Below are 23,502 nucleotides of genomic sequence, written 5' to 3'. Positions count from 1 at the left end.
ACTGATGGTGGTTTAATAGAATCAGTCAGAAGGTTTTCCTTTCTCTGCAATTTTTTCAAACAGTTTGAGAGGTACGTGTTAACTCTCTTCTAAGTGTTTGGTAGAATCTACCTGTTAAGCCACTTGGTCCTGCACTTTTGCCAGTGGAGAGTTTTTTTCATCACAGATTCAATTTCAGTATTAGTAATTGATCTGTTTGTATTTTCTATTTCCCCCTGGTTCAGTCTAAGAAGAATGAACTTTTTAAAATAATTTATTTCTTTCTTTTAGATTGTCCATTTTATTGGTATAGTTGCTTGGAGTAGTCTCTTATGGTCCGTTGTATTTCTGTGGTCTTTGTATTCATGTGTATTTCAATGAATTGTATTTCATTGTAACTTCTTTTTCATTTCTAATTTTATTTATTTGAGTCCTCTCCTTTTTTTTTCTTGGTGAGTCTGGCTAAAGTTTTATCACTTTTGTTTATATTTTCAAAGAATCAGCATTTAGTGTCGATGTTTTCTGTTGTTTTCTTAGTCTCTATTTCATTTATTTCTGTTCTGATTTTTATATCTTTCCTTTTAGTAACTTTGGATTTTGTTTGTTCTTCTTTCTGTGCTTACTTTAGATTTAAGGTTAAGTTGTTTATTTGAGATTCTCCTTGCTGTCTGATGTAAGCTTGTATTGCTTGAACTTCCCTCTTAGAAGTACTTTTGCTGCATCTCATAGGTTTTGGACCATAGTGTTTTCACTTTCATTTGTCTCTAGATATTTTTTAACTTCTTCCTTGATTTATTCAAAGCTCTGTTGACTGTTTAGTAGCATATTGTTTAGCCTCCATGTGTTTGTGGCTTTTTGCAACTTTTTTCTTGTAATTGATTTCTAATCTCATAGCTTTGTGGTCTGAAAATATTCTTGATATGATTTCAGTTTCCTTTAAGTTTACCAAAGCCTGCTCTGTGGTTCACCATGTAATCTATCCTGGAAAATGTTCCATGTGCACTCAAAAAGAATATGCACCCAACTGCTTTCAGATGGAATGCTCTATAAATATTGATTAAATCCATTGGACCTAATGTGTCATGCAAAGCCTGTGGTTTTTTATTGATATTCCTGTCTCAGTTAATGTTAGTGGGTGCACTATTGTGTTAATGTCAATGTCTCCTTTTATTTCATTTAACATTTGCCTTATAACTGATGCATATATATTTACAGCTGTTATATTAATATCTTCTTCTTGTATTGATCCCTTGTGACACTCCCTTCTGGCCTGTAGAGTTTCTGCTGAAAATCAGTTGATTACCTTATGGAGATTCTGTTGTATGCTACTTGTTTCTTTTCTCTTGATGCTTTCAGAATTTTCTCTTTATCTTTAATCATTGTCAGTTTGAGTACTATGTATCTCAGCATGTTCCTCCTTGGGTTAATACTATGTGTGGCTCTCCAAGCTTCCTGGACTTTGATGACTATTTTCTTCCCGTATTAGGAAAGTATTCAGCTAATGTTATCTCTTCAAATACTTTCCCAGTCCTTTTGTCTCTCTCTTTTCCTCCTGAAAACCTTATAGCAAATGGTGTGTTTGATATTGTCCCAGATGTCTCTAAACAGTCCTCATTTATTTTTGTTATTTATTCTCTTCCATATCAGTGATTTCCACCATTCTGTCTTCTAGTTCACTTATCTGTTCTTCTGTTCTTCAGCTTCATTTATCTGTTATTGATTACTCCAAGTGTGTTTTTCATTTCAGTTTTTATATTCTTCAACTCTGGTTATTCTTTATATTTTATGTTCATTAAAAGCTTCTTGTAGCTTCTTGTTCTGTACATCAATTCTTTTCCCAAGTTTTTGGTTCATCTTTATAAACCAACTTGGGTCATCATTATTACTTTGAATTCTTTCTCAGGTGGGTTGCCATTTCCACTTCCCTTAGTTGTTCTTCTGGGGTTTTATTAATATCTTGTTCTTTAATTTGTAACACATTCCTCTGCTATCACATTTTGTCTAAATTTTTACATTTGTGGACTCAGTTCCACAGGCTGCATGATTATAATTTTCTTGCATCCTATGTCTACCCCCTAGCACGTAAGGCTGAACTAGAAATTTGTTCAGGCTTCTTGTTAGGACAGGATGGTACCTGTCCACTGGTGGGTAGAGCGTGTCTTGATCCTCTGGTGGACAGAGCTGTGTTGAGGGTTGTGTCTAGTGGTGGCTGTGGGCTTAGGAAATCTTTAGGTCTGCTTATGGATGGGGCTATATTCCCACTCTATTGGTTGTTTGGCCTGAGTCCTGGAGCCTATAGACTGTTGGGTGGATCCAGTTCTTGGTGCCAAAATGTCAGCCTCCGGAAGAATTCATACCAATGAATTCTCCCTGATATCTCTGCCACCAGTGTCTGTGTCCCCAGAGTGAGCCACATCCAACCCTTTCCCCAGAAGACCTTCCAAGGTCAACAGGTAGGTATGGCCCAGGCTTCTATAAAATCACTGCTTTTGCCCTGGGTCCTGGTATGCATGAGTCCTTGTGTGTGCCCTCCAAGAGCAGAGTGTTTCCCCCAGTCCTATGGAATACCAAGATCAAGTCCTGCTGGCCTTCAAAACCAAATGCCCCAGGGGCTCCTCCTCCCAGTGCATACTCCCAGGCTGGTGAGCCTGACATGGGGTTCAGAACTCTTACTCCTTAATGGGAGAATTTCTGTAACATAATTTTCTCCAGCTTATGGGCCACCCACCCAGGGTGTATGGGATTTGGTTATATCATAAATTTACCCCTTCTATCATCTTGTTTTGGTTTCTTCTTTCTTTCTTTGGATGTAGAATATATCTTTGGTAGATTACAGTCATTTTTATCAATGTTTGTTCAGCAGTTAGTGGTGATTTTGGTGTGCCCATGAGAGGAGATAAGGTCAAGGTACTTCTCCTCCACAATCTTGTCCACAAAGCCCTCTCAAACTCTATTTCTGCTGCTCACTCAGCCTCTTCCAACTGCATTTTTTTCTGTTAGTGTGTCTCATAGGTTTCTGTTGAAATACAGACATGACATGGTTGGTAAAAGACCTTTAGTAAAGTAGTGGTAAGGTGGGAGGGAAAATGCCCTGTAGTCTTATGATTTTGTCTCAGACTTTTAGTGAATCTCTGGCCCTGGGTTGTGAATTTCACAGTTGCTTCTTACGGTGGAATTGAAAGGCTAGAGGGGGCTGGAATTGGATATTTCTTTTCCCCAGGTAAGTTAGTCTCTGATAAAACCCTACCCATTTTTGATCTGATAAAATAGTTTCACCTGAAAGCAGGTCTTATAAAGAAAAGCAAAATGTTCTGATATTTTTCTGAATAGTTCTTTTCCACTCTTCCTTATAGAAGCACCAGGAGATTTTTGTTCAAAATCTACTATGAGAACCACATTGAACTCTTGGTGGTAGAGATCACAAAATAGAGGAAACTTATGACTGTGTTTCCCTGGAGTTTTTAACTCTCAAACTTGTCCCCACTGTGCCTGTAGCAACTTAACAATTATAGTTCAAGTTTTCCTAACCCAGCACTTGTTTCTACAAAGGTTTTTGCTCAAATTTATGCTCCAGTAAGTTGTGACTGTCTCTCCAGAGACTGTAGTTTGCTCTGTGACTTCACTTATCTTCTGGATCTAACAATAAATATTGATTTTTCAGTTTGTTCAGCTGAGGACAAACTGAACAATTAAGACAGATTAGGGCCTCTAAGCTCATTATACTCTAGGCTAGAAACCAGAAGTTCTGTGCCACATTTTCAAACCTAATATGTTGCTCTGCACTGATGAAATGTCAATAGTAAAACTCAGTTTTTGAAGGGTGCCATGTGCTATGGTACATGGTAATTATTGTTTAAATTAATAGCAGATCGAGTTATCCGAATTTCAACACATTGCATATGTAGAAATCTTGGGCAATATTGTTTCATTAAAATATTAGTTCACACCTAAGTTATGAATTTCCCTCATTTTGCAAGACAAATGAACAGTTTAGTTGACCAATAAAAAATTCTATAAATATCTGAATATTTCAAGATTTAGGTATTTCTGGAATCAATGAATCATCAGCTAATATCCATCCAATGCATTTTTTAAATGCATTGACAATTCCTCAAATTTAGAATGTTTATCTTGTTGTGCAGTTCAAAAATAACCATCCAAACCAAAGAATCACCACTCACAAAAGAGAATTGAAATTCAATGTTATATAACTATACTAATAACCCCAAAGTGGACTGCCTAAGCATATTATTAATGAATTCTTAGCTAAATCCTGATAGCAGTTTCAATATAAGAATTTTTCAAGAAAAATAGTTGATATTAAAAATCCAATAAGTGAAATGAAGGAAATCTCAAAATGTTTTGTGAGATTTATGAACTAGAACAAATGCTTTCCCCTCTAGCTATTACAATTTCTCTGATTTCCTATAAGCCACTTTCTTAACTGCTTTTGCAATGTTCAAACTCATATGCACCATTTAAAAAGGGAGAAAAATGTAGTTAACTTTTTTTTTGTCTGCCTTAAGGCAGACATTGAAGTTTCCATTTCCCTATTTTGAATCTTTGTTTCATGAGATAAGGATGGAATACTTATTGCTCTCAAAATGAATTCCTTCAGCAAAACTCAAACTTCCAAGTGCTTCCTAAGTGGCATAGGAGCACACTGTCTACTAAAGATTATAGGGAACAAGGATTCTGCTTATCAATTCAACCTTCCTACGAGTGCTTGGTGAGTACCACAGAGGACACACTGTTTGCTAAGGTTGCCGGGGAAAGGGGATAGTGCCTCCTCCCAGGAGTTTATGATACACTATGCTTAGGTGGGCTGTCTTAGCCTCTGTATTTGTGATGCCAGGAGAATTTGGAGGTATTAGAAAAGAGCTTCAGAGGGGGGCTGATTAACCTCAAAGGATGAAAACTAAATATAATAGACCTCAAAATAGAATTTCACCTGGCAAAATTCCTAACAATCTTGCCACCTGGCTGTTGAACCTTAAAATAATCCTAACATAATGATAAACTCTGAGATCTAGAAATTAAACTACACTTACCATCCAGTAGCAAATGTGATCAAAATAGTGACATCTTGGAAGTATTTTGGTTTATTATCATAATTAGGATCTTTTTATTACAACTAACTTTAGGGCTAGAGATAAAAAGGAATAAAAATAGGGTGTGCTAGGTTGCTTCAGTCATGTCCAACTCTTCACCCTTGGGACCACAGCTGGCCAGGCTCCTCTGTCCAGGGCTGCCTGGAATTCTCCAGGCAAGAATACTGGAGTGGATGGCCATTCCCTCCTCCAGGGGATATTCCAGACCCAGGGATTGAACTTGAGTCTCTTGTGTCTCCTGTATTGGCAGGTGGATTCTTGACCGCTAGCGCCACCCAGGGTAGATTAGAGTAAAAGAAAATAATTTAGTAGACAAGACTAAAGTGAAATTGTTACTCACTCAACTGTGTCTGACTCTATTTAAGACCCCATGGACTGTAGCCCGCCAGGCTCCTATTCTCCAGGCAAGAATACTGGAATGGGTTGTCATTCCCTTTCCAGGGGATCTTCCCGATCCAGGGATCAAACTTAGGTCTCTTGCTTTGCAGGCAGATTCCTTACTGTCAGAGCCACCAGGGAAGCCCTAGACCAAAAGAATAAAATTCTAGAAATGATTACTATTTTGTAATTTACATTTTGTAAAACAGCAGCTTGTATCAGTTGACTCAAAGAACAAAAGTCACCTTAACCATGACTGAGACACCAGACAGGTCTCCTGACTCCTGATTTATGCTCTGTCCTTTAAACCAGAGCAAAAGCTGAATAGTGAATTTATAGAAGGAGACGATAAGTCACATCAGAATCTCAAACACTTGCAACAGTAGAATGAAGCTGGTGACAGGGGTAAGCAACAAGAACTGAGAAACTGCTAATAATATCAATGGATATGCCATTAGGAGCAAACGGTATATTGCCCCCAAATCAAAGAGAGTGACCTCTAAAAGGTTGTCATTTCCTATGGAGACATGGTTCCCAGTAAACAAATTACAGAGAATTAATTTGAAAGGCTAACACAAATGCAGAGGCTGTTTGGGTCATTTTTTGTGCTCTGAGACATGATGTGATGCTATTAACATCACAAAACAAAACAAACAAACACAAAAATAAGTCAACTTCAAACAGAATTCAGCATATGGTCAACTTTTATCACACTGCCAGAGAAGCAGTATGGAATTCAGTTTGCTTCTATAATAATGTTTGTTTGTTTCAGTTTGTTTCAGAATAATGAGGATATAGTCGCTAAAGCTGTAGATTCCTAGGCTTACCAAGTCAGGTTCTCTGCAGCAACATAAAGTCTGAGAACCACTGAAAGAAAACCCTTACTTCCTGCCTACCCCTAAATTCTGCTTTACCTGCTGTAAGTCTTCTGTGAATCATGGAAAGAAAGTTTGAAATGCTGCATAGGAGCCTGGGGTTCTGCTTTTGTTGGGGTGAAGGATGGGCCAAGGAATTCAAGAGTTCATTCCTCAGTGGTAAATTTAAGAAATAAGAGTGGGAATTTAAAGATTTGTAAGAGAAAAAAAAAGTTGCCCAAATGTCAGTTATCCAAATCAATCAAGATCTTTAAAACTAAGGAGCCTAAGTTGGGGGAGGTTGCCCAGCTCTTCACTCATCTTATGCCTGGCAGCATTTACTGTATTCCAGAGATAGAAGAGAGAGACATCTGTCTTTGAAGTGGATGTCTCTTTAAAATAGATGCTTCAATCAGTCATGTACATTACAAAAAAATAAAAAGTTGAGGGGAACAACTCCCAGTGTTTACAGTACCAGTTCTATGTAGCAATTAACATTTTAGAAGAAATTGTGCTTATTTCCAGTACCAACCAAGATGGAGTAAGCCTAGTATGGACTATCTCTCCTAATAGACTACAACCATACATTTTGAGAAAATACAAAAATCAACTACCTTAAAACTCTGAAAATTAAAGAGTAGAAAAACAGAAGAAAAATCAAAACATGAAAAATGACCAGAAGCATAGATCTTCATTTATCTCTAGGTTTTCACCCAAAAGTGGGCCAAGTCCTAGAACTGTGCAACAGGCATGAACAGTGGAAACCCCAGAAAAAAAAACACTATCTCGAGCCAGACAACTAGAAATGAGGTCCTCTGCATGCTGATGGGTAAACAGAGATCCCCTCCTTTTCCTCTCTCTTTCTTTTTAAATCTCCTGGCCCTCTCTGAGGCCAGCCTCAGCCTCAAAATGGCTGAGGGCAGCAGGATGATGCTGACATGATGCTAGGGCACATCATGGGCACATGATGCCCATGATGCTAGGGCAGCAGCAGTGCTGACAATCACGTAGTGGGTACCCAGAATCTTAAGGGGAAATTCTTCACTCCAGCAAGAGGAATGGGGTACTGGGCTCTTGCATTTCCCACAGTGTTGCGGTGAGTGGAGGGTTTCTCTTTTTTTCTTTTCCTTCCTTTCTTTATCCTAAGGGCAGCCTTCACTACACAAACGGTGCAACTGCATGGAGAACAAAGATTCTGAGAGTAAACCCAGATTTTGAGCCAGAAGACAGTTGTCCTAGGAAAGCATGGCTGCAAGTACAAAATTAACGATTGCTTTACTATGTAAGTTCCATTTTCCCTGTGGGTTTCAACTACCCTCTGTAATATATTTGTCAGTGATAATCCAGCAAAAGTTGTATGACAATACTTTTTACTCCTTTACTCTCCAACATTTATAGATAAGTGGTTAGATGGAGGAATACAGCAGGGTCTTCTGGGTGAGAACAGAAACTGGAGTTCATTGCTTCCTCTTACACTGATAGGAAAAACACAGGAAGACTACCTTGAACTTCAAACAGTAGTCTCCAGAGAACCACTTGTAAGGTTTGAAGTTGACAGCAGTAACTATAATGGACTTCTGAATACTTCAGTATAGACTGTGTGATAATGTATTTCCAGCAGTTGGTTAAAACTTAAAGTCTAGAGGCAGTTGCCCAAATTGGACTGCACAGTCCAGAATGGTCAACTGGCATATTAAAAAGGTGCATACTCTAGAAGTTACTGTTATAAGTACTTCTTGTATCCTGTGTTTATCAACTATTGACACTTTGGCAATTATCATACTGTATATCCGATATGGGTCTTCACAGCTGAAACTTACAGCTTTTGTATTTAGTATGTAAGTCTTAGAAATTGACTCTTGTTGGTGAAACAGGCCAACATTTATGACATATGAGTTGACGAGAATATTTGAGATACACTCCCCATCCTTGGATGAAAAAGTTATAAGAATCTACCTGTCTTTCACCTCTAGAGACAAAACCTGAGTCTTGATTCCCCAATCTGCCATTTACCTAGTCATTGATAATGGAGGGAATTCTGAATATGTGATGCTAACTGTAAGAATAAAAGAACCCCACTTCTGTCATGTTGTTATAAACTTTTCATTCAAGGTATGGTCAGAGCACCTAACTGAATGAGGAATGGGGACTTTTAGTGAGTCTGTAGAATAAGTTGTAGGAAATATTGAAGTTGTTCTAGGCTAATAAACCTTAGTTTTATGTATCGCTGTATATGAAGCATAAAGTTTATTTTATTTTAATATGATAGACTGTATCCAACTTGTACCACTTTAAATTTTTTTGGCAGCTGCATTACATATTAGCAAACACCTAATTGTGATACACAACCAAATAATTTTAGGTCAATTCTCATAACTATTGGGATATCCTCCTTCTCCATTGAGGTACTAAACAGTTTGTGAAACATGTTAAGTGCCATAGCTGTGGAAATTTAAGGATTATGGTGCAGCATACCTAACACAGGCAGAATATGTGGCTATCCTATAGCTTTGAGAGAGCACAAGAGGGGAGCGAGAAAGTTTCCACAGTCCTTAGAGAGGAAAGTGCAGAGGCTTTTCTAGGGAGAGACCTGAGCAGGTTTCCTGTAAAGAGTTTTACCAGCTTGAGAGGATGGCTGCATCCAAAGAGGTGGGAATGAAAACCACCGGTGTGGACTGAAGGAAGTTAGGACAGAAATCCTTTGGTGAGTCACCCTTCCTTAACCAGACCATGGGGAGGAGTATTCAATACTCATATCAAGATTACTCTGGCTACAGAAAACCCCACTGAACACTCCTATGCAATTATACCCATTACAGTAATAAAAATGCTCTTGAAACACAGTACACTGCTGGCCAACAGCAATTCTTAACTAATTTTCAACTTAACAAGTAACAAAATTTTTCCAAAAAGCTCAAGGTTATTGAAACTGAAAAAAGTAGAATCCTCAAAATAGTCTTCAGTCCATCAGTCTCTGCCTTCACCCCTTCCACTGGGCCTAGACTCTGAGCTCAGTCTCTGACCACTGCTCACTGTAGCATCACATAATGCCCTGCCTTCCCTCCTCGGTCACAACAATTTTCACCCAAGGCCAGTGTCACCAACAGTTTGCTCTAGTTTCACTCCTAGGGATGTTAAATTGTTTACTGGGACCATGGAAAATGCAGCTTAATCTCATCTAAATCCTTTCTGATATCCAGCTCTCAGAGAATCTTAGGATTGGAAAGGCTTTAAGTGATACTCAAAGATCTTCATGACCCAGATAACCATGATGGTGTCATCACTCACCTAGAGCCAGACATCCTGGAATCTGAAGTCAAGTGCACCTTAGGAAGCATCACTATGAACAAAGCTAGTGGAGGTGATGGAATTCCAACTGAACTATTTCAAATCCTAAGAGATGATGCTGTGAAAGTGCTGCACTCAATATACCAGCAAATGTGGAAAACTCAGCAGTGGTCACAGGACTGGAAAAGGTCAGTTTTCATTCCAATTCCAAAGGAAGGTAATGCCAAAGAATGTTCAAACTACTGCACAATTGCACCCATCTCACATGCTAGCAAAGTAATGCACAAAATCCTCCAAGCCAGACTTCAACAATGTGTGAACCATGAACTTCCATATGTTCAAGCTGAATTTAGGAAAGGTAGAGGAACCAGAGATCAAATTGCCAACATCTGCTGGATCATCAAAAAAACAAGAGAGTTCCAGAAAAACATCTACTTTTGCTTTATTGTTTACACCAAAGTTTTTGGCTGTGTGGATCATAACAAACTGTGGAAAATTCTTAAAGAGATGGGAATACCAGACCACTTGATCTGCCTCCTTCTCAGGAGGCAGATTTCTCAATCTGTATGCAGGTCAAGAAGCAACAGTTAGAATTGGACATGGAACAACAGACTGATTCCAAATCAGGAATGGAGTACTTCAAGTCTGTATATTGTCACCCTGCTTATTTAATTTATATGCAGAGTACATAATGAGAAACACTGGGCTGGATGAAGCACAAGATGGAATCAAGATTGTCAGGAGAAATATCAATGACCTCAAATATGCAGATGACACCACCCTTACGGCAGAAAGCAAAGAGGAACTAAAGAGCCTCTTGATGAAAGTGAAAGAGGAGAGTGAAAAAGTTGGCTTATAACTCAACATTCAGAAAACTAAGATCATGGCATCCAGTCCCATCACTTCATGGCAAATAGATATGAAAACAATGGAAACAGTGAGAGACTTTATTTTGGGGGGCTCCAAAATCACTTCTGATGGTGACTGCAGCCATGAAATTAAAAGATGCTTGCTCCTTGGAAGAAAAGTTATGACCAACATAGACAGCATACTAAAAAGCACAGGCAATACTTTATTCAAAAAAGGTCCGTCCAGTCAAAGCTATGTTTTTTTTTTCCAGTAGTCATATATGGACGTGAGAGTTGGACTATAAAGAAAGCTGAGCATGAAAGAATTGATATTTTTGAACTGTGGTGTTGGAGAAACTCTTGAGAGTCCCTTGGACTGCAAGGAGATCCAACCAGTCTATCCTAAAGGAAATCAGTCCTGAATATTCTTTGGAAGGACTGATGCTGAAGCTGAAACTCCCATACTTTGGCCACCATGTGAAGAGCTGACCCATTCATTGGAAAAGACGCTGATTCTGGGAAAGATTGAAGGCGGGAGGAGGAGGGGCCGACAGAGGATGAGATGGTTGGATGGCATCACCAACACTACGGACATGAGTTTGAGTAAACTCCGGGAGTTGGTGATGGACAGGGAGGCCTGGAGTGCTGCAGATTATGGGGTCCCAGAGTCAGACACAACTGAGCGACTGAACTGATATTCAGTTCAATACTCCCATTTAGAACACAATTTTCCTCTACAATGTCCATTAGAAATCCAATTTATGACTAAACTCATTTGCAATAGGTCAATAATTTTCCCTGAAATAATTTCCCTCAAGTTGTACAAAATGTATATAAATTGGTAAAAGTCTAAATCACTAAGTCACTAAATTTTCAATCACGTGATCTTGGTTTTTTCTTCTGTCAAAAGGAAAATGCATCTGTTCCCTGTGCTATATGTCATCCCCTCAGTTGTTTGAAGCCCCATTCCATGTGTCTCCTAAAGCTCCTCATCATAAAGTGAGGTTATAGTTTCCTTTTATGACATAGTTTGCAAATCCTTCTCTATCATGGTTGTGTTTTATAGTGAATGAGCATAATTTAGATTGGGATGAGAGACTCTCTGGTGCCCAAAGAGAGTATTGTCAAATTTGAGGAGGAGAACTGGTTGGAACCAGAACAATAGAAAAATAGGGCACTAACAGATGTCTACTTGACAATGCTTTCCAATGTCTCCACTAAACTAGCTGGTATCTAGTTCAACAGACTATGTTGACCAGCTTTGGTCTGCAAGGTCTTATCTAAAAGTCCACCCAGCATACTGATGTTTGAATAGAGAAATTCCTGGGCTCTAAGAATTTCGAAGAGTAGAATGATATAAAATCACTAGATATTTTCATGCTTTAGGCAAAACCTTAGAGTTTTTCTAAGAAAAAAAATGAAAATATACAACCTGAAATTTTAGTGTGCTTTGCAACTTTTGTCATTCTGTAATTTTTGAAATGTGTCATCCATAATTTGCTAAGAAAATTCATTATATTTTAGTATATTTAAAGGTAAAAGCCTTAGAAGAAAAAATGAATGGGGAATAAGTGAAAAAAAAAAAAAAAAAGAAAAAATGATATAGTTGCTAATTTTCTGTATTGTTAAGGGTAGTTTGTTTTTGTTTTTGCATTACAATTATAGGGAAAACCAAAAACAAATTTCCTTGGCCAGGAGCAAGAATCTTACTCAGGCCTTCTCAAAACTGCAACCTCTCTTCACCCCATCCTCCTCTTCCTCTGCTCCCAATGAATTTGTGTTACCATTTGGAAGCCACTCTGCTCTCACTCAAAGTTTAGCTCCCCAAAATGAATTTCCTAGTTACTCATGAAAGCTAACTTCTTCTGATCTTCAGGTTCTACTTATGCCTGAATCTCACTGGGAACTCAACAGCAGCTTTCACTCAACCACCTTCTTTCATATTCCTCCAAACTACTTTTGAGTCAAGGACTGTTGACCTACCTTTGATTTGAATTTTCAGGGATAATCCTTTTATTCTGAAATCTAGATGTCTCTCCTTAATTCATAAGTCCTAAAAATTATCCAGGTGGCACTAGTGGTAAAGAACCTGATTGCCAATGCAGGAGATGTAAGAGATGTGGGTTGGATCCATGGGTTGGGAAGATCCCCTGGAGGAGGGCATGGCAACCCACTCTTGTGTTATTGCCTGAATCCCATAGAAAGAGGAGCCTGAGGGTCTACAGCCCATAGGGTAGCAAAAAGTCAGAAACAAATGAAGCAATTTTAGATGCTGACTCTTTGCCTGGGAGTTGTTTGTTAAATATTGATGCATCTAAGCCATCTAATCCTGGCTGAGAGCCAGCAATGCCAGGAAAGCATTTCACAAATAAACTGCTTGAATATAAATGTCCCCAGAATAGTTCTCGAAATTATGATTCTAAATGCACCCATCAGCTTTAGATCATACAAGGCAATGCTAAATTCCAAGAAAATGAAATTGTCAAAGTACAATAGAATGGATATTGACAATGTTAATCTAAAAAAATACATTACAGAGACAGAAGACATATTTTCAGGAAAATCTACTCACATGCACTGTCAGAAAGGTCAGAATCTGTGTAAATTATTCATAAAAAATGAAGGGGCCAGTGCAGGTATCATTGACTGGAAAAGTCAGCAAAAGAGAGAACTAAGAAAGCATGTGACCTTGAACAAGGCATATAAACTCCCTGAACTTCTGTTTTCTCATTATTAAAATAATAGAATGATTGATATGAGTGAATCTGACTCCAAAATTAATTATAATTTTGACCAGAAGGATTACAAGAGGGGTTGTCCATTGTCCTTTCCTTTTATCTTCCTTCTAGAACATAGATTTTAAAATTATTTAAAAGCATCTTGGTTTGTATTTAATAATTATCTCCATCTACACAAAAAATTTAAACTCCAAGTTTTTTGCACACTTAGGATTTAAGTGGAAGGGATATATTTTATAGCAATAAAAAGAATGGGAATTAAATTATACACAATAGAAGTTCAAAAAAGAAATGCAGTAATGTTTTTTCCTAATTCAAGGAGGTTACAAAAATATTAAAAGTACTACACTATATGTCATCATGGGATTGTAGGTAATTCATGCTTTTTTCTTTATTCTGTTTTCTAAATTGTCTTCAATATCCATGCATAGCTTATATTATTTAAAAAAAAGAAAATGAGTTTGTTTATTAAAAAAAGGAAAAGGAAAATAACCTATTTTACTTATTGGCTATGAAGTATTCTTTTTTATATAGGCTATATTAATTGAAATGCTTATTTGCATAAGTATTCTGGTTCTTTCCCATTATATGATATTTTCTGTTTCTTAAAACAACTTTCTCAGTGTTAAGAAAAATTGAGGTAAGTCATGCTTAAATTTAGACTGTTATTAAGGATAAAGGGAAATATTCAACCTGAAAATAATTTGGTACCAAAAAGTTTAGAGAATTTAAAGAGACCAGAGATCTCATCAATAAAATTAGAGATACCAAGAGAACATTTCATGCAAAGATGGGCACAATAAATGACAGAAATATTATGGACCTAACAGAAGCAGAGGATATTAAGAAGAGGTGGCAAGAATACACAAAAGAACTATACAAAAAAAGATCTTCATGCCCCAGGTGACCACGATGGTGTGTTTACTCACCTAAAGCCAGATATCCTGGAATACAAAGTCAAGTGGGCCTTAGAAGCATCACGATGAACAAAGTTAGTGGACACAATGGAATTCTAGCTGAGCTATTTCAAATCCTAAAAGATGATGCTGTGAAAGTGCTGCACTCAATATGCCAGCAAATTTGGAAAACTCAGCAGTGGCAGCAGAACTGGAAAAGGTCAGTTTTCATTCCAATCCCAAAGGAAGGCAATACCAAAGAATGTTCAAACTACCACACAATTGCACTCATCTCAAAATTCTCCAAGTGAGGCTTTAACAGCAGGTAAACCAAGAATGTTCAGATGTTCAAGCTGGTTTTAGAAAAGGCAGAGGAACCAGAGATCAAATTACCAACATCCATCGAATCATTGAAAAGGCAAGAAAATTCCAGAAAAACATCTACTTCTGCTTTATTGACTACACCAAAGCCTTTGACTGTGTGGATCACAGCAAACTGCAGAAAATTCTTAAAGAGATGGTAATACCAGAATACCTTACCTGCCTTCTGAGAAATGTGTATGCAGGTCAAGAAGCAACATTTAGAAACAAACATGAAATAACAAACTGGTTAAAAATTGGGAGAGGAGTATGTCAAGGTTGTATCTTGACATACTGCTTATTTAACTTATATGCAGAGTACATCATGAGAAACGCTGGGCTGGATGAAGCACAAAATGGAATCAAGATTGCCCAGAGAAATATCAATAACCTCAGATACATAGATGGACACCACCGTTATGGCAGAAAGCAAAGAGGAACTAAAGAGCCTCTTGATGAAAGTGAAAGAGGAGAGTGAAAAAGTTGGCTTAAAACTCAACATTCAAAAAACTAAGAGCATGGTATCCAGTTCCATCACTTCATGGAAAATAGATGGGGAAACAATGGAAACAGTGAGACTTTTTTTTTTTTTTTTTTGAGACTTTATTTTTTTGGTCTCCAAAATCACTGCAGATGGTGACTGCAGCCATGAAATTAAAAGACACTTGCTCTTGGAAGAAATGACCAATCTAGACCGCATATTAAAAAGCAGAGACATTACTTTGCCAACAAAGGTCCATCTAGTCAAAGCTATGTTTTTTCTAGTAGTCACGTATGCATGTGAGAGTTGAACCATAAAGAAAGCTGATGGCCGAAGAATTGATGCTTTTGAAGATGCTGTTGAAGAAGACTCTTGAGAGTCCCTTGGACTACAAGGAGAATAAACCAGTCAATCCTAAAGGAAGTCAACCCTGAATATTCATTGGAAGGACTGGTGCTGAAGCTGAAACTCTAATACTTCAGCCACCTGATGTTAAGAACTGACTCATTGGAAAAGACCCTGATAATGGGAAAGATTGAAGGCAGGAGGAGAAGGGGAAGGCAGAGGATGAGATGGTTAGATGGCATCACCGACTCAGTGGACATGAATTTGAGCAAGCTTCATAAACTGGTTATGGACAGGGAAGACTGGCATGCTGCAATCTATGGGGTCACAAAGATTGGGACATGACTGAGTAACTGAACTGAACTGAAAGAGTTTAGTAAAGATCACTCATTTAGACAAAACTCATTTGACATAGTTGCCATAAGCAAGGAAAGAAGATTTGTCCAGATTAAAGAGGTCTCTGCCTCCATTTGGAGAGAGCCAAAGTGTCAAGGCCTTGAGAGGTGAGGTCATCACTGTGAAGAACACACCTCATAGAACATGTCAGTCACAGCACCTGGGAGTCCCCATGTTGTGTCTCCACAGCCCTGAACTGTGGAGTCAAAGTGTGGGTTTTGGGAGACTCTTTCTCAGAGAAAGGTGGGGATAGGACAGCATGAAACATGGGGGCAAGGAAGAAGATGGGGAAGTGAGGTCCCCTCCAAATGTGGGGCCTCTGGGTTTCCCAGGAGTTGTCTTTTCTTCCCCCTGCAACCAAGAATTAATCCCACCTTTGTGACCTCAGAATGCCTTGGGTAGAGTCAGATTAATTACGAGGCTATGAATAAATGCTGACTAACATTTATGGCAACTGCCAAGTGCCAGGCACTATAAATGCCTTACACGTATTAACTCAACAAATCCTCACAACAGCAAATGTTTTTTACAGATAAGGAAAACCAATTCAGAATGATTCAGGGACTTGCTCTCAGGGCCAGAGTGTTGGAAGCAACATTCAACTCAGGCAGTCAGACCCCAGAGCGGCATTCTTCATTCTACTGCCTCTCTGCAAGTGGAATATAAAGGAGAGAAGTAGCTGAAATCTCATAATGAAGAGAGTTTTTTCCAAGTATAGAGGACAGTAAAGAAAATCAGCAAAATATAGCCATAATAATCCACAGGGGCAGAGAGAAGGCTCTGGTTTCTGGGTATGGATTCCTGTTGTCTTAGACAGCAGCTACTTCATCGTGCCTGAGACTCCCAGCTAGAGAATGCCTGAAAGGCAAGACGATAGATAAAGAAACTATTCAAGCAGGTTAGAGACATACATCTACCATGCTAAGAGGAGACTGAAACTCCAGCCAACAATGCCAAAATAAACCCTTTCCAGAATTAAAAAAACTCATCTTGCAATAATTCTCCAATCTAATCGAAATCTACCTCTGTGGGATAGATTCACAGACAGCAGATAAACTGCTGTTCAATAGTTGAGTATGCTTTCAGCACAAATAATATTTGGGCTGAATTCTCAGCTACACAAAAGCAACAGGGATAAAAAAGCACTGTTTTAACATGTCTGAAATATACACCCAAAAATCTCCACTTGAGAAAACAAATAGCTGTGTATGTATGCATTTTTAATATAATATTTATACATATCACAGTGCCTGGTTGGAGACTGGGGTGGGGATTTTTATGAAAAAGATGTGTAAAGGGGGAGCTCTGAGGAGGAGCCTGAGGGAAGTGGAGGGGCTCTGCCAGCACGAGGCCTTGACAGGGGACCCCCAGGATGGCTACTTCTTCATGCAAAAAGGCAGTTTTCTGTACCTCTGCTTCCCTGTGTCGGTCAGTCACTGGGCAGGGAAGACAGCAGAGGGGAAAGTGGGCAGATAGCCCCGGTTGACTCGGCTCCCATTTGGCCACAGGTGACTATCAGGAGAAGGAAGATGCTGTGAACTGTTAGCAGCTAAGGCTCAGTAGCTGGGGGTGCGTGCTATGCAAGGGCAGTAGGCGAGCCATCAAAAGCACCCAAAGCAGTGCACCATTTTAAAATAGCTATTGAGCTTCATCCACAAATAAAAGAGTAAATCAAGAAAAAATTAATAGAACACAAAAATATGTACCTACTGACCTCAATTAGGTAAAAATACATGTAAGAATAAGTACAAAAGTGTCTTTGAGACAAGGTTCCCTATCTTTTCATTATGTTATCATCTCCTGCCTTACACATAGTAGGTAAGCAATAAATCTGGAATTAAATAGTCATTAATTCAGCTAGTGACTACTCTCAGAGCAATAACTCATTTCCACATCAACCAAGTAGGTAATCCATTGATTCTCATAATTTCCATTAATGCTCCTGGAAACATCTAGGCATTGTTGCTGTGTGATTCATAGTAATGAGACAATCTTTAGGAATTTAACAAAGCCATAAGGAAAGTGTTTAAGATGGAGCTTGTTGCTCATTCTTGATTAAACTTTCATTTTCTAATGTATTTTCAGAACTTTCTTCTTTACACAATAATACTTGATTACAGCTGTGTCTTTTTTAAAGAAATCCAAACACCTAATCTTATAACTGCAGTTATTAAATTCCAGAATGTTAATAAGGTAAAAATGTATTCATTGAATACAAATAGTAATAATGACACTATTCCTATGATCCATTTGTTGCAAATGTGGTGGTTGCAGCCTTCTTACATTCTATTACCAAAGCTGCAACTCAGTAAGTATTAAACATATTCTATTATATATAATAGTAAGTATTAGACATATTCTATTCTATTCTATTCCATATATAAGATAACCACAAATCCCAGTATTCCAGCCCCATTCAAGTTTGTGCCTAGTCACTCTATGAATAAAACCCAGGCTTGAATGGAGTAGAAAGACCAAGATGGTCACCAAAGTTGGGAGGATCCCCCTGAACCTTGACCTTCTGGTACAACTCTAATCAAACTGATCATAGCTCAGAGCTGTATTTGGCCCCACCGCTTTACGGCTGTTGCTCACTTATTCAGTTGCGTCTGACTCTTTGCGACCACCTGGACTGCAGCACACAGGGCTTCCCTGTCCTTCACTACTTCCCAAAGTTTGCTCAAACTCATGTCCATTGAGTAGGTGCTGCCATCCAACCATCTCATCCTCGGTCGTCCCCTTCTCCTCCCACCTTCAATCCTTCCCAGCATCAGGGTATTTTCCAATGAGTTGGCTCTTCACATCAGCCCCACCTCTACTCTTTCATGATTCCCAGGTGGATCAATGGTAAAGAATCCGCCTGCCAATGCAGGAAACCAAGGAGACACAGGTTTGATCTCTGGGTGAGAAAGATCTCCTGGAGAAGGAAATGCCAACCTACCTCAGTGTTTTTCCCTGGAAAATTCCATGGACAGAGGAGCCTGGCTGGCTACAGTCCATGGGGTTGTAAAGAGTCGGACACGACTGAGCACACACCTACACACTACTCTTTCATGTGATCAACTGGCATCGTTGCTTCAAGTTTCTTATGCAGAGGGTAACAAAAATGAGCTGTATCTGAGTATTCCTGAGTCTGCTAAAACACTGTGGCTCTGAGTCCTCTGTCTCCGCAATGCGCTTTTAGTCCATGGTTGTCCAGATCCGCAAGGAACCTGGCCTCTTAATTTCACATTTTCCATATCTACCCTAATCATAATTTTTAATTTACTTCCATTTTTTAATGTAGATGAGCCTAAGGCTAATTGTCCTCAGATATTCCATAGTTATCTTCAATATACTTTATTCTAACAAAATGGTATATACCCATTTTTCCTACTATCCATATTCCACTTTTTCTCAGTGAAGGAATCTTTAGAAATAACAAACCCAAAAGAAAGAATCTGATTTTAAGAATCACTCCTAATCTCAACACTTGAGAGAAAATTGATGCTAATCTTTTGGTATTTTTCTTTCTGTGCTTTTTAAAAATGAATTAATATATTTGCCATGGACATAAATGTCCTATAGTATTACTGCAACCTTTTTTATTTATCATGTCTTCGCCATGTCAAACTCAACAATGTGACTTTTAGTGACTCCCTGGAATCTATTGTGTGGATGGGTAATCATTTAATCAATCCCTGTTTGGTTTTCACTCTCTCAGCTACCCACCCCCCCTTCCCCCCAGTTAGGCCAGGAGTTTGCGAACCAGGGAGAAGAGGACAGGAGGAACTTTGGTGATGAGAGAAGCAGAAGTAGCTTCAGGCCAGCTTTGGTGATAGGATGGTAAACCCGCAGGGTCAGTTTATGACTCATGCCACCCCAGCAGTGTCTGGGCACAAGCCTGACTGAGGCAGAGATTAAGGACTCTCAGCCCTGGCTAAGTATGGCTGGAGACCACCCTTCCATTTTTCCTTATTCCTGCCACAAGTTCTCAATTTAATTTGGTTAATAAATAATATTCATTTCAAATTCCACTTCGTTTGTATTTTCCTATGAAAAAATGAATTGTATGATACCAGGAATGCAGAACATGTTAATACCTGATTTTCTTTTCTATATCAAAGCTGAAAATAAACTTGAAAAGTTACACCTTACCTTTGATATTTTCCTATTCTGAGTTTTTGTTATAGCTAAGACCTAGTCTTTTTATTGGAGAAGGAAATGGCAACCCACTCCAGTACTCTTGCATGGAAAATTCCATGGATGGAGGAGCCTGGTAGGCTACAGTCCATGGGGTCACAAAGAGTCAGACACAACTGAGCAACTTCACTTTCTTTCTTTCTATAGTTCCTTTCAGAGAAGGAAATGGCACCCCACTCCAGTGTTCTTGCCTAGAGAATCCCATGGACAGAGGGGCCTTATCGGCTACGGTCTATGGGGTTGCAAAGAGCCAGACAAAGCAACTAACGCACATACACACACACACACACAGTCTTTTTATACTTACAGAATAAATTCAGTTACTTCTGGTACATAGTAAACCCAAGGTCAAAGTGTTAGGTTCACAAAGAGATGAATACTTTCCCAAACTTGAAACACAAGGAATAGGCTGACAGCCAATGTGAGAAAATAGACAAATGTGCATCTTCTAGAACTTGAACCAAAACAAGGCAGCCAGTGGTGTCCATCCCTAAAGTGCCATGAGAGGTGGCTTAAAACAATAATATGACTAATGAAAATGTTTAAACTCAAACTTTATCTTTTTAATTACAATAATTTATTTCCTGCCAACTTTAATATTTATTGGAAATAGCACCTCTCTAAATCTATCTCAGGTTAGATTTAGATTATTTTATTTGGCACCATATAAATTTAGAAGTATGTATATTGTAATTTTTCCCCTCTTGTATGTAACTCAAAGTATTTTACAAAAAGGAAAAAAAGAAAAAATTCCTCTCTGGTTGGTCAAATAAAATAAGAGGGATGGAAGTTTAGGGATTCAGTTCAACTTCTGACTCAGCTACTGTTCTAGCTTATGGATTGTTTTAATCTTATTCTGTACTATGTTAACCCACATTAAAACTGAAAACTGTTTCCTACTTTGCCACCAAAACCCACTTGCACAAGACTTTTGTGTTTAAAGCATTGTCTGAAAGCTTTGATGGGACAAGGAGGCTTACAACTGAAACTGTAAAGTCATGTCTTCAAATAATTCTTTTTCTTCCAAATAGTTATATTTTGGTTGATATTTGCTTAGTAGTGTATATTAACCAAAAATAAATTCCTTTCTGAGCCTTTTAAATACCTGTTGTTTCGTAATAGGGAGAGGTTTTTTTCCATGCAGCTTCTTCAATCTTATGCAATACACATTTTGGGACATCTTCCTTTCTCTTTCTGGCAGCCTTACCAATGATATGTGAGTCCAAATTGGAACTCTTATCCATAATGAGGGATTCCTGAAATCTGGTGTACACAGAGGCACATATCATTTGTTGTTGTTGTTTTTCAGTCACTAAGTCATGTACGACTTTTGTTACCTTGTGGACCTCAACACACAAGCCTTCTCTGTCCTACACTGTCTCCCAGACTTTGCTCAAACTCATGTCCACTGAGTAAATGATGCTATCTAAATCATCTCATGCTCATTCAAACCCATTCTCGTTTGCCTCAGTCTTTCCCAACATCAAGGTCTTTTACAATGAGTCAGCTATTCCCATCAAGTGGCAAAGTATTGGAGCTTCAGTATCACTCTTTCCAATGCATATTCAGGGTTGATCTCCTTTAGGATTGACTGGTTTGATCTCTTTGCTGTCCAAGGGACTCTTAAAACTCTTCTCCAGCACCACAATTCAAAAGCATCAATTCTCCAGTGTTTACCCTTCTATATGGTTCAATTCTCACATCTGTACATGACTACTTTGCCTATATGGACAGACAGAGTGATGTCTCTGCTTTTTAATATGTTGTTTAGGTCTGTCATATCTTTCCTTACAAGGAGCATCTTTTAATTTCATTGCTGCAAGTCACTATCCCTAGTGATTTTGGAGCCCAAGAAAATAAATTCTGTCACTGTTTCCAATTTTTCCCCATCCATTTGCCACAACATGATGGGACCAGATGCCATGATCTTAGTTTCTTTAATGTTGATTTTTAAGCCTGCTTTTTCACTCTCCTCTTTCACCGTCATCAAGAGGCTCTTTAGTTCCTCTTCACTTTCTGCCATTAGAGTGGTATCTGCATATCTGAGGTTGCTGATATTTCTCCTGGCAGTCTACATTCCAACTTGTGATTCATCCTGCCCAACATTTCCCATGATGTACTCTACATCTAATTTAAAGAAGCAGGATGACAGTATATAACTTTGTTGTATCCTTTGCCTATTTTGAACCAGTCAGTTGTTTCATGTCCATTTCTGACCATTGCCTCCTGTCCTGTGCACAAGTTTCTTAGGAGGTAGGTAAAGTGGTCTGGCATTCTCATTTCCTTAAGAGTTTTCCACAGTTCGTTGTGCTCCAGTCAAAAAGCGTTAGTGTAGTCAATAAAGCAGAAGTAGGTGTTTTTTTCTGGAATTCCCTAGCTTTCTCCATGATCCAACAAGTGTTGGCAATTTAATCTCTGGCTCTTCTGCCTCCTCAAAGCCCAGTTTGTACATCTAGAAGTTCTCAGTTCACATACTACTGAAGATTAGCTTGAAGGATTTAGAGCATAACCTTGCTAGCATATGAAATATGCACACCTGTACAGTAGTTTGAACATTCTTTGGCATTTCTCTTCCTTGAGATTGGAATGAAGGCTGATCTTTTTTAGTCCTGTGGACACTGCTGAGGTTTCCAAATTTGCTGACTTACTGAGTGCAGCACTTTAACAGCATCATCATTTAAGATTTTAAATAACTCATCGGAATTTCATCACCTCCACTAGCTTTGTTCATAGTAATGTTTCCTAAGGCCCGCTTGACTTCACATTCCAGGATTCTGACTTTAGGCGGTTATCCATTTCATTAAGACCTTTCTTTCATAGTTCATCTCTGTATTCTTGCTACATCTTCTTAATATCTTCTGCTTCTGTTAGGTCCTAACTATTTCTGCCCATTATCATGCCATCCTTGAATGAAATATTCACTTGATATTTCCCATTTTCTTAAAGAGAGCTCTAATCTTTCCCATTCTATTGTTTTTCTCTATTTCTTTGCATTGTTCATTTAAGAAGGCTTTCTTATCTCTCCTTGCCTTGCAACCACTTTGACTTCTTGCATTTCTTTTTCTTTGGGATTGTTTTGGTCAATGCCTCCTGTACACTGTTACAAACCTCTGTCCATAATTCTTTAGGCACTCTATCTACTAGATCTTATCCCTTGAATCTATTTATCACCTATCCTGTAAAATCATAAGGGATTTTATTTTTGTTAAACCTGAATGGCCTAGAGGTGTTTCCTGTGTGTGCTTACTTGCTCAGTCATGTTCAACTCTCTGTGACCCCATGACCTGCAGCCCACCAGGCTCCTCTGTCCATGGGGATTCTCCAGGCAAGAATACTGGAGTGGGTTGCCACATCCTCCTCCAGGGGATCTTCCCAACCCAGGAATCAAACCCAGGTCTCCTGCATTGCAGGTGGATTCTTGACTGTCTGAGCCGTAAGAGAAGCCCAGTGGTTTTCCCTATTCTGTTCAATTTAAGCTTAAATTTTGCAATAAGGAGTTGATGATCTGAGCCATAGTCAGTGCCAGGTGTTGTTTTTGCTGACTGTATAGAGCTTTTCCATCTTTGGCAAAAATAACATAATCAGTCTAATCAATCTGATTTCAGTGTTGACCATCTGGTGATGTCCATGTGTAGAGCTGTCTCTT

Source organism: Cervus elaphus, chromosome 5 (genome assembly GCF_910594005.1).
Source record: "Cervus elaphus chromosome 5, mCerEla1.1, whole genome shotgun sequence".
NCBI lineage: Eukaryota > Metazoa > Chordata > Mammalia > Artiodactyla > Cervidae > Cervus > Cervus elaphus.
Note: the sequence above shows the minus strand (reverse complement) of the source record.